The following is a 15,652-nucleotide window of genomic DNA, read 5'->3' on the forward strand; positions in this document are numbered from 1 at the left end:
GTACTGTGTGGGTGGTGCATTGAACTTGGTCCCGATAGATGAGCTTACTGTGTTTTTCATAGTAGTTAATCCACATTTCTATTTATTAGGCGTACTTTATTAAAAATTGTAATTTTTTTTACAAAAGTATTTTAGGTCTTAGATTGTATTTACATAATGCGATTAACACATGAAGTATGCCTTAGCAAGCACGCTCATGCCCGAAATTCAAAGGCCTGTGGCACCACATCGCTACGGGCGCGGTACATGATGTTGAGTACGGCTCAGAAATGTTTCTTTATGTACCGAAAGAAAGAATTTGCTCGCGGAATTGGTGACATACAGGGTGATTCTTATTTACGGTTAAAAACCCCCAAAGGACGTAGATGATGCTAGACAAGTAATTTAATACATGTGTCTTCGCAAATGTCGGGGAATACCTCAAAAAGTGTAAGGCAACAGTTAACATGTCCCGTCACGAAATGACGTACCTCGGTACACTTGTAGCGGCTGGGCTCGTCGATCCTAAACTCCGCGGTACGAGGCAGTGCTACATATCGCTCCGCTAGACTATTCTTTCTCGAATACTTTTTGTAAATGTGCTGTAAACGTAGAATTTACAGAAATATTGTCCTGACTATAACGAGGCGAAACTCATTGACTGGTGAGCCAATACTCTTAGACACTTGTCCTACTGTAATTTGCAATAAACCAGTGGAGACCGCAGCACAGGTAAATAAATTATTAATCTTACTTCAATGTATACATAGAATAGTCTAACGCAGTTCAAATGAATACTGCCTGCCAAACACAACATTCGAACACTGAACTCAATGCGCCGGAGTCGCGCACGTAGGCCCAGAACCACATCGACGTGAATGCTTCACTCGGTTTGGGATGATCAGGTGTAACAGACAGACAGGTACAACTGCGGTACGTGCTACGAGCAACGTCATCATCTTTCATTCGCTTTGGGGGTATTTGTCAACATTTTCGGTCTCATGGGTTTCAAATGAAATTACTTGTTCAGGCGTCATCTACGTCGCTTCACTAGGTTTTAAACGTTAATAAGGAGCACCCTGTTTAGTTGTCTGAACAAGGCCCGTGATAGCGTTTTAAGTGAGCGGAAAGACTTCAACTTTTTATTTTTCGTGCTCTTGATGAGGTGCGAAGAGTTCTTGGCAAGTTTACTGATGATAGACGGCTTTAATTATGTGACTACACACAACCACTGTCCGCCATCTGACTCCTCCCACCAGTACGTCTGCAAGCTGGATCGCTTCTACATCACAAGAGCCGACGCCCGAATGGCATCAGCTGTGCTCATACCTTTGCTGAGAATTTGATTTTGCAGTTAAATGTGTAGGCAACGTAATGACTGTAATTCGTATTATGTTGTTGCCCCAATCCATACTAATGCTCCAATTCCTACGTGAATCTTTTCTTGTCTCTAATGGTGATTTGATTTTTGATTAATGTGTTTATGATCAATCATATGTGTTGGTTTAGTGAAAAATTCAACTCAGTTTCAGTAAACATAAAAATGTCCTCTTGACAGACAGTTAAGTCCCGTGTTAACTCCTATTACTGTGTCATTCTATGCAAAGGCATGTACATTCCCGCCACCTGATAGTCTTCTGTATATTGCTGCGATGCCTGTGGCAGTACATGCATTCGTCAGTTGGGGGTAGTCCAATTAGAATGTTTGGACATACTAATATTTTATATCGTTTTCGATTAGTTACGTGATGTAACTATGACCACTAAGTATTTTGTGACTGATAACGATTTTACAAATCAGTGTATGTTCTTTCCCTTAGTTTTGTTATTGATTTTAACTCCAGGTTTTATTTAATACTATTTACTTTATATCTATTTTCTGGTTCCTTTCCTAATCATTTTTTTGCCGTCGCATAGAACATGTTTTTCGCAAAAGTTGCCTTTCGTAGAATGGCAAGTTAATGATTCATGTGCTTTTACTGTTAGCCATTTTATCAGTCTTCGTCTTGTAGTAGTACGGTACGCTTTTAAATTGTCGGTATAGCAGTGTAATCTAATGTGTTCGTTTTCAAATGACAGTTGTAATAGATACTGGATATGTTGGCATTTTTGTCATGGACGGTAGGTTTGTTGCTTTGCCATGAAACATCCTAAGCTTTTCAAATAACTTAACATTGTTTGATATTGTAATGCCACTCCCTCGGATGAGAAATGAAAATTAAAAATTAGTTCCAAAATTCAGAAAGATTTCCCCAAAACAAGTTCCAAATTCCATGAAATATGAACAAGAAAACAAATTTCCAGTTAACACTATTATTTGGATATTAACCAGTAATTGAATCAGGAATCTAATATTTGGTAATTTATTAACATACGAAAGAAAGATAGGATTCCAGTAAAAGCAAACTCAAAATTCAAAATCATAGTAAATCGCAAAATCATTATAATTAAAATTCGCAAAGTAGAACCAACGTTCCCAAAGAACATTCCATGTTAGTACTCTTTGAGATTCGTGAGTAATGGCTTAGGATAATTCAATCCATTGTCACTACGTTACGAGAGTTAGCCGAACCAGGTCGTACTTTTGAATGCTCGTATATGTAGGCGCAATTAGATTGTTTTTCAGAATTGATAATTGCGATCTACTATGACGCAGTGAAACGGTACTTTGACTTCAAATATTACTTTATTTAGAATTCAGATAGAGGACTTGCATATATTAGACACAAGTGACTTTTAATTAGATAACGTGAAGTTAACATAATTTAGGATGTGAACACAGATAGACAATTTCATTCGAATAACTAATGGACTAGCGAACTTTGCGATAGTTACGAAGCATATAATTATAATTTCCTCCAACACCTGGGAAAGCTTCTTCCTTACGGCTCTGTTAGGAAGTGACTAATATTGTGTAATAAACCAGCATATCGTGTCAATTCATGCATTTATCATCCAAGTTTTACAATATTATTTATAGAGATAACACGCTGCGATATTATTTGGCTGATGCCCTTGGCGCTTATATAGAAACTCCTTGACGTTAGGAATTAATAACACAGTTAAGATTGTTTATAGATTTGATATTACAACCAGTCTATAGGGAATTTGTTGTCCCTGGAACTAATTTGAACTTATCATTAATATTTAAACAGCAACTGATAAACCATCGATTATAAACGATTTAGTTACGGCATTTGGTGAAGCAAATATCTCGCACAAGTTGTGAGTTCAGTGCATCAATGTTTTTTTTTGTAACGTCGATGTCGATTCATAGGAAATAACAATCTCATTGCTCTACCGCTGTGTGTTAGCCAAGACCGAAGGTCTGAAAGGACGTTACAAAAAATGCCACCCATAACGTGGATCTCCATCACGAAGAAACCGTTATAATTGACAAACTAAACGCGAGACTAGATCAAGAAGACACCCACAAGTGTCCGGTTACAAAAACCTGACGTCTGAAGCAGATTAAACTACAACGCAAGACAGGCTCAGGCGCTTGTTTTGCGCCACATTCTCCACCGACGCAGAACTTCGAGTCGACGTCGCAGGACGCAGCCCGCACCAACCTACAACGGCGCGCCGACTATGGAGAGACGACGTGCGACGCCGTGAAGTTCGGGGGGCGCAGAGGCTGCCTAAAGCTGACTGCGCGTCCGTCGTCTCGACTCAACGCAGCAACAAACAGTAAAGTACTGTACAACTCAGGTCAGTTAGTAGTAGATGAACACTTGTTTTGTGTGTGATGTAGCATTGGAATCTTTGTACCATTGAGTAACAGTAGGATAATGTGCGCAGCTACATAGACAACTCAATAGGTACTACTAGATAAATAGTTTTTGTAAACTGATATTTGTCAAGTATTATTCAAGATGTCTAAGAGAACCAAGAAAGGTAGATTAGAACCTGGAGGAATTCGATATTAGAGAGAACCCAGTGGAAGGGATAAATCAACATGCACAAAACATTCCTTCAGTTGACCCATAAATTGAGTCAATAGAACGAATGAATGAACTGAACATGCCGACATCTTCCGATGATGAAATTTACAAAATTCCGGACGTTGCTGAAGCGCAGATAACAGTAATAAACGAACCAAGAGAAGCTTTTGGGGTGTCCGATGCTTCTCCCGTGCAGCACTTCGATAATATTATATTATTTAGTTTCATGTCAAAGATGGAGGAAGATATAAAACGGAGAGAATTAGAAAGCGAGGAAAATAGAAAGTTTAGGTAAGCAAAGGAATTGGGATCTTAAATACAACCAAAAGATAGAAAAGGTAAAGAATAAGGTTAATAACATAGCTAGTTCTGTTCAAACGCTAGAAGGGAATTTAACAGTAGTAAAGTCTACAGAAGATTCAATAGTACTTCAAGTTGCGGACCTATCAGAAAAGATGAACCAATTAAAACTAACTACTAAGCAGAATGTTGATTCGTTCTTAGTTAAAAGATCTAGCCAGTGGGAAAAGGAGATGTCCGACTGGATAGACGAGCAACCTGAACAGATTAAAAAACGGGTAGATGATACGGTAGAACTTAGATTGACTTCTATCAGTAATTCTAAATTAAATGTCTCTAATGTAGAAGACTTAGAACAGCTCAAAGAGGAGTTTCGTATTATTGAGAACACAGTAGTCAACGAAATTCCAATAGAAAGTGAGAGTACCGGTTGTTTTGGTACCGTTCTGAACGAAAGTGTAAAGGAGCGTAGCCAAAGCGGGTGGGAAATACCCAGTAAAAGTCAAAACTATAACGTTTGCCCTGAAAAAAGATTTCGTTACGAATCTAAAGCAGCGTGAAGCGATAGTGAGGAACGATCTTTGCCCGATACAGAATTGTTTACTCAACGAACTGCATTGTCTTCGAGTAAAATTGAAAATAGTATCTTTAAAAGCAGACAATTCCCAATATTCTCATTTGAAAAGAATACTATTCATCCAAAGACCTTTATCAATTGTTTTAAGAGAATATTCCCCAAGGTGTGGACGGAATATGATAAGATCCAGATCATAGTCTCTAAAATGGTTGGAGAGGCTTCACTCTGGGCCAGCGAGATTAGTGAAACGTGTCAAACCTGTCATGTGTTTGAAAAAGTGTTTTTAGCGAACTATGTACTCAGGAGGAAAGACTTAAAGCACATACCTGATGATGAGGACTTTATCCGTACCATGCATTTGGGGTGGGGTTATTTGGCCGACAACCGGGCAGTCATCGACATAAAAAAAGGAATACGTACTTTACACACAGCCAACGGAATTGTTGAACTGTCTCTATTGAAGTAAACGAGGATTCCTGATAAATATTGTCAGAATCTATCAGTAGTATGTAATTATAGTAAAGTAATATCGTGTAACACCGTGAACTTGTTAGTAGCTAGTCCCAATCCAGATCTTGAACAGATTATACGAGATAAAATAAGTGAATCAGAATCTTTGTCTAGCGTACAACGACTGTAACTACCAGAGTTGTTACATTAATATGCTCCAGTTTTTGATAGTCACCCTGGTGTGATTAGTGGATTTAAATACAGAATGCGTGTGAGACCTCATGGCACCTATTGTAAGACAATATATTCCATACCCTGGTCAAAACGTGAAGGCGGTTACGATAGAAATTCGACGGATGTTAGACTGGGGTAATATTGAACAATCCAACTCGGAATACAGTAGTCCACTCTTTGCAGTAATAAAACCTAATGGAGACCTAAGATTGGTACTTGACGCTAGGAATATTAATAAAATTTTAATACCTGTCCAAACAAGGCCAGAAAATCTAGATGAATTGTTACAGCGTTTCTATGGTGTAAAGTATCTATCCTCCATAAACCTCCGTAGTTCGTTTTGGTAAGTCCCGTTAGATGAAGAATCTAGGAAGTATACAGCTTTTAATTCCATGGGTAAGAGTTATCACTTTAAAGTTATGGCTTTTGGTTTGAACATCAGTGGTGGCATTTTCGTTTCCACACTTGATACCGTGTTGAGGCCGGATTTGGTTAATGAAGTGACATTGTATGTTGATGATCTCCTAGTGGCTACTGATACATGGGAGCGTCACTTGGAGTTGTTGCAACGAGTGTTTTGTAGGTTTCAAAATTGTGGAGTAACGGTAAACCTTTCCAAATCTGAGTTCGGGAAGAGGGGGTCGAACTTCTTGGTCATATTATCTCTCCTTTAGACACAACTCCAAAACCTAAGAAATTAAAAGCCGTAAGTGAATGCCCATACGCTGGTAATTGTAATCAGTTAAAATCATTGCTTGGACTAGTATCCTTCTTTAGAAAATGTTTGCCAGATCAGGTATTGAACCAGGATTGTTTGTTAGATTTGTTAAGGAAAAACACTTCGTGGCATTGGACAGCCGAGTGTTGCGAAGCATTTGAAAAAAATACGACACGCGTTATTAAATGCCCAAATACTATACCATCCTCAGATGGATAAGCAATTTTATACAGCTACTGACGCTTCAGACACGGGTCTAGGGGCAACCATGTTTCAAATGGATATTCCTGAAGATACTGATACCATTAAAATTATAAGCTTCGCAAGTCGCACGCTCACCAGTTGTGAAAGAATCTATACCACTACAGAGCTGCAAGTTTTAGACTTAGTGTAGTCATTAAAAGAGTTTAGGTATTTTATTTATGGTATACCAATTATTGCATATTGTGACCACCAAGCAGTTACTTTTTTAATGACTTGTAGATTACTGCACGCCCGATTAACTCGGTGGGCCTTGCTATTGCAGGAATATTTATCAGAGATCAGATACATTCGTGGCAGAGACAATGTAGTAGCAGACGCACTTTCTAGACTACCGCGTAGCGTCGCAGGAACGGTTGCAGTAGCGAATAGAACCGATAGCTTTCGTGTCATGTTGATTCAACGTAATTTGTATGAAAAGGACATAAAATTCATGTGTAAAAATATTGTTGATCTACAAGAACAAGATTCTAAATGAAAATCAATTAGACGATTACTTTATGACGATAAGGAGTCTCTCAAAAATAACATAATTTTGCCTACATAATAAGGTTTTATTTTATAAAAATAAGCATTTATTTCGTCAATGGAAATTTTGTATTCCTTCTGCATATGTGATAAAGTTTGTTTGACACACACATTTATCATGGGATCATGCCGGTGCTGGTAAATGTGTTAAGTTAATAGCAGCTTATGCCTATTATTCTAACCTGAAACGTATTGCGCAGAAAGCATTGAGAACTTGCATGATTTGCGAGAAAACGATACCTATCAATTATTCTACTAAAACAGGGCTTCGGCCCATAGTAGTACAAGATGTTCTTAACCAAGTGTCTTGTGATGTCATGGGTCCTTCACCAACTTCCAAAGGTAACTTTAAATATATGATAGCATTTTACGATTTATTTACTAAGCTACTGAAGATATACCCACTGAGATCTGTGAGAGTGAAACCCATGGTGAGAATCTTGAAAGAAAAGTACGTTGTCCAAGTTGGGAAACCAAAAATCTTACTAACGGACAATGCCTCCTATTTCTCGTGTAGGGCTTGGAAGGAGTGTCTACACGGGGAAGGTATTGGGCACATCCAGACTGCCAAGTTTAATCCAAAGAGCAGCCCTATTCAACGGGTGTTTCGTGAATTAAATCGATCTGTGAGAACGTATATTTCTCACCAACACTATCGTTGGATTGAGTATTTACAAAAATTTGAAAAAATTTACCACACTCATCCACGGTGTTTCCTTCTTATGATGTTTTCTTTGGGTGTTGTCAGTCTAACCAATGGAATGAAGATTTACCTAAATTAAATAAAACCATGCCAGCAAATAAAACGACAGTTCATAATCAAGTACATGTTGCTGTGCAGCACCACGCTCATTTAAGAAAAGTACACTCCTGGAAATTGAAATAAGAACACCGTGAATTCATTGTCCCAGGATGGGGAAGCTTTATTGACACATTCCTGGGGTCAGATACATCACATGATCACACTGACAGAACCACAGGCACATAGACACAGGCAACAGAGCATGCACAATGTCGGCACTAGTACAGTGTATATCCACCTTTCGCAGCAATGCAGGCTGCTATTCTCCCATGGAGACGATCGTAGATATGCTGGATGTAGTCCTGTGGAACGGCTTGCCCTGCCATTTCCACCTGGCGCCTCAGTTGGACCAGCGTTCGTGCTGGACGTGCAGACCGCGTGAGACGACGCTTCATCCAGTCCCAAACATGCTCAATGGGGGACAGATCCGGAGATCTTGCTGGCCAGGGTAGTTGACTTACACCTTCTAGAGCACGTTGCGTGGCACGGGATACATGCGGACGTGCATTGTCCTGTTGGAACAGCAAGTTCCCTTGCCAGTCTAGGAATGGTAGAACGATGGGTTCGATGACGGTTTGGATGTACCGTGCACTATTCAGTGTCCCCTCAACGATCACCAGTGGTGTACGGCCAGTGTAGGAGATCGCTCCCCACACCATGATGCCGGGTGTTGGCCCTGTGTGCCTCGGTCGTATGCAGTCCTGATTGTGGCGCTCACCTGCATGGCGCCAAACACGCATACGACCATCATTGGCACCAAGGCAGAAGCGACTCTCATCGCTGAAGACGACACATCTCCATTCATCCCTCCATTCACGCCTGTCGCGACACCACTGGATGCGGGCTGCACGATGTTGGGGCGTGAGCGGAAGACGGCCTAACGGTGTGCGGGACCGTAGCCCAGCTTCATGGAGACGGTTGCGAATGGTCCTCGCCGATACCCCAGGAGCAACAGTGTCCCTAATTTGCTGGGAAGTGGCGGTGCGGTCCCGTACGGCACTGCGTAGGATCCTACGGTCTTGGCGTGCATCCGTGCGTCGCTGCGGTCCGGTCCCAGGTCGACGGGCACGTGCACCTTCCGCCGACCACTGGCGACAACATCGATGTACTGTGGAGACCTCACGCCCCACGTGTTGAGCAATTCGGCGGTACGTCCACCCGGCCTCCCGCATGCCCACTATACGCCCTCGCTCAAAGTCCGTCAACTGCACATACGGTTCACGTCCACGCTGTCGCGGCATGCTACCAGTGTTAAAGACTGCGATGGAGCTCCGTATGCCACGGCAAACTGGCTGACACTGACGGCGGCGGTGCACAAATGCTGCGCAGCTAGCGCCATTCGACGGCCAACACCGCGGTTCCTGGTGTGTCCACTGTGCCGTGCGTGTGATCATTGCTTGTACAGCCCTCTCGCAGTGTCCGGAGCAAGTATGGTGGGTCTGACACACCGGTGTCAATGTGTTCTTTTTTCCATTTCCAGGAGTGTATATTATGATAAGCACACAACAAAATCTATTAAATACCGAGTAGGAGATAACATTATTCTAAGATCTCATCCAAAGTCATCGGCTATAAAACGACTGAATGAGAAGTGGCAATTAAAATATGAGGATCTTTTCAGGATAACAAAAATACCTCATTCAGGAAGTTAAATTCTGTCGAATACAAAAGGGATGACCAAAGGAATGTTTATCCATCAAGATTTTAAACGGTTTTGGTCATAGATGTGACTTGAAATAGAGATTCATATACATGAGTCAATTACCAAATTATTTGTGAGTTATTCGATAAATTTTATGAACTATGCCAGAAAGGACATTCATATTAGTTAGTAGTTCGACTTTCACATGTCTGTTTGTCACCAATGATAACAGAAATAGCATAAAACAAGAAAAGATATTTTCAACATTATCCATGTTGCTGAAGAAATAATTATTAGAATGTTTTATGTTTGTTGAAATGATACTTATCTATGCAAATACTAATAATAGATATAGTTGTAATATTAATTTATTTAAGTAAGAATGATAATAGTGTTTCAGTATTAAATCAGAAAAGAACTATCAGTTGCCGGAGATGTGGGTTTTACTATTAGATGTTTCTATTTGTTGCACAGGTTTCAGACTATAAAATGATCTCATAGAGCTATATGACTAATCACTTTATGAACTCAAGGGTAATTTCCTATGTAAGGGAGAGACACATACATATATATCTTATTTATGACTTGTGTAACGATTAGTAAACGGAGATTGTATGTAACCTTATTTATGAACATTTAATGGTACAACAATTTCCGTGTTACGATTGACCACTAATGAATGGAAGGAGTAGGTATCTTTTCGTTACGAAAACTGACTAAGCTGAGTTGTTACAATCACAGAACACAGAACACCTGTTCGAGTACGGAAAACCAATAGCAGCCGTCAGATGACAGCTGTGGCCTTCACGTCACGCCAACCCGGCCGGTGATGGAAGTAAACCTGCTGGGGGGCGCTCAAGTATGCGGACAACCTTCTAAAAAAGAAAAAAAAAAGGCAGCTTTCCGCTACTTCTCGTGAACATCCGAAACTTTGAGCCACTGTCTAACGACCACTGCCCATTTAAAAGAAGACACCGTGAACAGAGGAGGCTCACCTGTTCACTTCTCGACTAGAAGAACTGTGTCGACTGCTAACCATTCAAGAGGCAGCCGACTAGAAGAATTGTGTCGACTGCTAGTCATTCAAGAGGCAGCCGACTTGGTGAACTATGTCGACTGCTAGCCATTCAAGAGGGAGCCGACAGTAAAATATACGTCTGTTGCTAGCCAGTCAAGATGCAGCAGACAAGAACATCTACGTGTGCTACTTGTTAATGGAGAGGTAGCATATACTGAAATGATACGTCGCTTGAGTTCATGCTGCCTATACAACTGGACCGCAGCAGAGGTAGCAGATGATCAGGCTGTGATCCCTGCCCACACAGTCTGGTCCAACTCTCTTGCGTGCTAAACGTCCTGATGGAGAGCTGACCACTACTTGCAGACCATCGTTCCAGACGTCGTGTCTGCACACTCTCCGGACGTCGCCACGAAGAAAAAACAAATTTTGTAAAAATTAATTATTTTATAATTATGATATAATGAGATTAATTTTGATGCTTTTCATAACTATGACAATATTTAATTTTGGTTCTAAATTACTTTATGCTTGAAATACTTAAGTGTGAAATTTTTAAACAGGCGAATTCCTTAGGCCTTTGTAATATTAGTGGTAAAATATTTAAATTATTAGTTTAGAATTGGTGAAATCTTTAGAGGGCAATATTGTTAGGTCCATATTTTAATTTTTTTTTGTACAAATAGTATTCTGTTATCACATAGAATGTATTGAGCCACGAGAAAGCAACTAGTACCCACATTTGTCCGATAATCAGAGCACCCTCTTATGTATACAAAAGGAAATGCACTGATAATCGTCGGGGGCGAATGTAATGCCACTGCTTCGGACGAGAAATGAAAAACAAAAATTAGCTCCACAATTCCCATAGATTTCCCCAAAACAAGTTCCAAATTCCATGAAAAATGAACAAGCATACAAATACTATTATTTGGATAGTAACCAGTAATTGAATCAGGAATTTAATACTTAGTGATTTATTTAACTCACGAAAGAAAGTAGGATTCCATTAAAATCAAACTCAAAATTCAAAATCATAGCAAATCGCAAAATCATTATAATTAAAATTCGCAAAGTAAAACCAACGTTCCCAAAGAACACTCTGTGTGAGTACTCTTTGAGATTCGTGAGTAATGGCTAAGGATAATTCAATCCATTGTCCCTACGTTACGAGAGTTAGCCGAAACCGAGCGAGGTGGCGCAGTGGTTAGCACACTGGACTCGCATTCGGGAGGACGACGGTTCAATCCCGCGTCCTGCCATCCTGATTTAGGCTTTCCGTGATCTCCCTAAATCACTATAGGCAAATGCCGTGATGGTTCCTTGGGAAGGGTACGGCCGACCTCCTTTCCCGTCCTTCCCTAATCCGATGACCTCGCTCTGTGGTCTCTTCCCCCAAACAACCCCAAGTTAGCCGAAGCAGGTCATACTTTCGAATGCTCGTATATGTTAGGGCAATTAGATTGTTTTATCAGTATTGATTATTGCGATCTACTATGACGCAGTGAAAAGATACTTGGCCTTATATTACGTTATTTAGAATTCAGATAAAAAAACTTGCATATATTAGACACAAGTGACTTTTAATTAGATAACCTGAAGTCAACACTATTTAGGAAGTGAACACAGATAGACAATTTCATTCGTAATAACAAACGGACTATCGAACTTGGTGATGGTTACGAAGCATATAATTATAATTTACCCCAACACTTGGGAAAGCTTCTTCCTTACGGCTCTGTTAGGAAGTGACTAATATTGTGTAATAAACCAGCATATCGTGTCAATTCACACATTTATCATTCAAGTTTTACAATATTATTTACAGAGATAACGTGCTGCAATATTATTTGAGTGAAGCTCTTGGCCCTTATATAGAAACTCCTTGATGTTAGGAATTAATAACACTGTTATGACTGATAATAGATTTGAGATTACAACCAGTGTATAGGACACTTGGTGTCGCTGGAACTAATTTGAAATTATCATGAATATTTACCCGTAAATAGCAACTGATAAACCAACGATTATAAACGATTTAATTACGACATTTGGTGAGATAAATACCTCGCACAAGTCGCGAGTTTAGTTCATCAATGTTCTTTCTGTAGCGTCGATACCGATACATAAGAAATGACAATATCATTGGTCTACCGCTGAGTGTTATTCAAGACCGAAGATCTGAAAGGACGTTACAATATGGATTTCTTTTTGCTATTATATTTGTTTGCTTTTGTGTATACCTACAGGTGTACAGCTTTGCTCAATACTGTTGCTGTTTTAGCACCAATTTTCTAATTCATGTGGCTTTTTTCGTTACCACTACATGATGATTTTTACTGATACATCCAGTTTGTGTTCAACCTGTATTTAATATGTGTGTGATAGGTTAAAATAACAGCATAAGATTTTTCTATCGGTGTTAACACCGTAAAGAACTGATTTAGGTTCTTTTTAGACATGAAGGTTTTATGATGTTATATACTTCCATTTCATATCAGACGAGTGGGTTCCACCACTGTATTTTGTGTTTTCTTCAAATATTTTGTCTTGAATATTATGCTACAAATAGGTTCATCTAAGGTGATTTTCTCCATATTGTTTGTTTACAGACCTAAAGATGGTTGTTACTAACAACCGAAACCAGCTAATGACCATAAATTAAGTGGCTTATATAAATGCGATCGAACATTTAAAGATTTTTATAAATATTTTTTAAAAATCTTAACAAACAAACATAAAGACTGCTTTCTCCATTATTTATTATATCGGCCTTCACTACTAGATGTAATCCTGCATTGCGTTTAGGTGGTTTTGTGTTCTTTATTTTGTACCCTCTTGTCCTTGTCGTTGCACTTCATTAATTCCCACTATAAGTAAGGTATTCTTTTATGTTTTTGACATCGCTGAACTTCCTACTACGACATGTGGAACAGCTGTTTTGGTTTTGCAGAGAACTGCCCCTTCAGTAGTCGCAAGTCCTAGATACGCGTATGTACGTGACTATTTTACCTCCTGAATACTGTATCGACGAGGACGCAGTAATCATTAATGAAGAAGAGCAGTGTATCTTCGTGAAATACGACGGCTGTAGTTTCCCTGCTATTCGCAATTCAGCATCAGAAGGCAATTTTTTTAGTGTTACTAGGCAAGACTGTTGTCAGTACGACTATTGAAGAGGCTCGTAGTCGTCCTCAGGAACTGCAAGTCAGCCGGAATCATCTGAAGATACCGCTCTATGTTTCTGCTAGCACGTAGGAACGCCCCAAAATGATAAGGTTTACATTCCGTAGTGTGGTAGTTTGAGGACGCATGACTTGGCGAAGGGTGAGAATTAATGAATGTTTTATCCATGGGAGTACTATAGTGTCGAATTTCGTACATGGTGTACTTGTCACAAATGGGATCTCTTTCTACTTTGTTGACGTTTACGATAATTACACAAATATTTTTCGACATATGGCTGTGTATCTCGAAACACCTGGTTTACTTTTCTGTACCATCTATATAGTTTTAAATGTAAACATTATTTCGTTATAAAGATGAAAAATAACTGCTTTACCTGAAAAATGTAGTGAAATGTTCGTTCAGATTCGAAAAAAAAAACACTGTTAAACGTAAGCAAGGTGTTGTACACTAAAATTAATAAAACGTAGCTACGTTAGTTCTCATAACATTGCATCTAACGTTAGAAAATAGTAAATTTGAAGCACTATTTACTGTAACAGTATGTACTAAAACATTTTTTCATTATATGAGTCGTGCATTCTGACAGATGATAAAAGGAATATATACATCGTGAAAGCAAAAATATTTGATTTTCAGAAGATATTGTGTGGTCTTTCCAGTACCTTATTTGGCTGTCGTACCCGTTCGAATGAAAATGTTATGATAGTATCTTATTTAATTGGAAAATTAGGAGAGACACGAGCTGTGGGGGAGGAAGGTTGTGCGGTACGGAGATGGATGCAGCCTTAACCATGAATCAGTTTCATCAGGCATATACTGCATGTTTATTTTGTAGACCAGTTTAGGAATGCAACAAAAAAGAGATAAAACTACAGAGTAATTTATCATTACCAAAAATGAGATATTAAATATTTCAAAAAGGAACACAGAGGTACACGATTCTTAATAACTTACTCAAATCAAAACAGTAACGTTTATTTTTCAGTGCAAAAGGAAAATGTGCGTCTATTACTGAGGAACAAACAAGTTAGTCTCGAAAATCAACACAGTTGTGGTTCTCTCGCTACAGATACTTCGGCTATCGTTCCACAATTCTGTTGATGCCATACATTCATCAGCCAGAACATTACGACATCCTACCTAATGGCTGGTGTGTCCATCTTGGGCGCGGACAACAGCGACGATGTGTCGTGGCGTGGAAGCAATGCAGCCCTGGTAGGTCGCTAAGGGAGTTGGCACCACGTCTGCACACACGACTCATCTAACAGCCGCAAATTCCGAGGAGGGGGCCGGTGAGCTCCGACGCAGTGTTCAGCCATATCCCAGATGTGTTCGATCGGACTAAGTTCTGGCGATTTGATGGGCCACCACGTCTGTAACTCACCACGGTGTTCCTCGAACCACTCCGTAACACTCCTTGCCTTGTGACATGGCGCATTATCTTGTCAAAAAATGCCACTGCCGTCAGGAAACATGCTTGTCACGATGTGTATGTAGTTTTCAACCAGAGTACGATACTCCTCGAACGTCATGGTGCCTGGCTTGATCTCCACTGGTCCCATGAAAGGCCATGTGAATGCTTCCTGGAGCATACTGGTGCCGCCGCCAGTTTGTCTCCGTCCCGTAGTACAGGTGTCAAGGAGCTGTTCACCTAGAGACGAAGGATTCGAGCGCTCCGATCCACATGATGAAGAAGGTATCGATATTCATCAGACCATACTACACTCTGCCACTGCTCCAAAGTCCAGTGCCGATGGTCGCTAGCCCATTTAATTCGTGGTAGCAGATGTCGTGGTCTTATCTTTAGCATTTGGATGTGCGGAGGCCCATAGTTACGAGTGTTCGGTGCACTGTGTGTTCAGACACACTTATTCTCCACCCAGCATTAAAGTCTGATATCAGTTCCGACTCAATTCGCCGGCCGTCCTCTTTTACCAGTCCACGCAGCATACCAACCGAAGCCTCAGTAGTTTGTTTACGTTATGCGGCGCGCAGTTGCAGCTGTAGCGG

The sequence above is a fragment of the Schistocerca cancellata genome, chromosome 5 (assembly GCF_023864275.1).
Source record: "Schistocerca cancellata isolate TAMUIC-IGC-003103 chromosome 5, iqSchCanc2.1, whole genome shotgun sequence".
NCBI classification, from domain to species: Eukaryota; Metazoa; Arthropoda; class Insecta; order Orthoptera; family Acrididae; genus Schistocerca; species Schistocerca cancellata.